This window comes from Cryptomeria japonica, chromosome 8 (assembly GCF_030272615.1).
Source record: "Cryptomeria japonica chromosome 8, Sugi_1.0, whole genome shotgun sequence".
In the NCBI taxonomy this organism is placed as follows: Eukaryota; Viridiplantae; Streptophyta; class Pinopsida; order Cupressales; family Cupressaceae; genus Cryptomeria; species Cryptomeria japonica.
In genome coordinates, this window is record NC_081412.1 from 486,855,218 (window position 1) to 486,856,224 (window position 1,007).

Here is a 1,007-nt window from a genome sequence, read left to right on the forward strand (position 1 = left end):
TTGACGAAAGTAGAAATCGCATTTTTTAATATAATGAGCAATAGAAAATTTTTTGGGTGGCAAACATTGATGAAATTAGAATGGCATTTTTTAATTTTAATATATTACTCGATCAAATGAAGATTGAGATGTAATTATGATTTCAAGCAATCTGTTTAAGGACGTTGCATACTGAAACTCTATATTTAAAAATGTCACAAAAACTTTATTAAATGTATCTATTGTCATCTTACATTATACAAATATCTATATATAACAGTCAAACTTTTATCATATATTACTATCAGCATTACCATTGCACCTCCATTGCATTGTACCAACGCCATTGCACCGTACCAGCACTAGTTTAAATAATTAGTAGGGCCACCAGGACATGGCACAACAGCAAAGCTTACGTTGCCGAGAGCAAGTCCACCTTGGTTTTGAAATTTTGAATATAGCAATGTGAACGGGGAGATGATGCGGCATAAAATAAACGAAGGTGTGAACGGAATCGACAGGGATGAAGATTGGGAAGTAATACCTGCTCAGATGGAATGATATTCATGAGTGGAATTATATATATATAGAGAGAGAGAGAATACCATTTGTTCCAAAATCACATTACACTGAGCAATCAAGCCGTGCAATAGATAGGATTAAGATGGCTGTGAAGATGTTGAAGAAAGAGGAAATGAATATGTGTCTGGAGGTGATGCAAATCTACGAAAAAATTAACAAGGTAGACAGTCTGCAGCCGTCGAGGACTGTGAATGCTCTGCTCTAGCTTATATATATATTTCTTTTCTTATATATATATATATATATATATATATATATATATATATATATATATATATATATCATTTAAACATTTAAAGCAGGTTAAAATTTCTTTCTCGATGTATATGGACAGTCTACATGAAATCTTATATTCTAAAAACTGTTGAAGTGCATGTACATCATATTGTACCCAAAAACTAATAGAAAATTTGACCTCTTCAAACAGTTATATTTCATTTAGATAT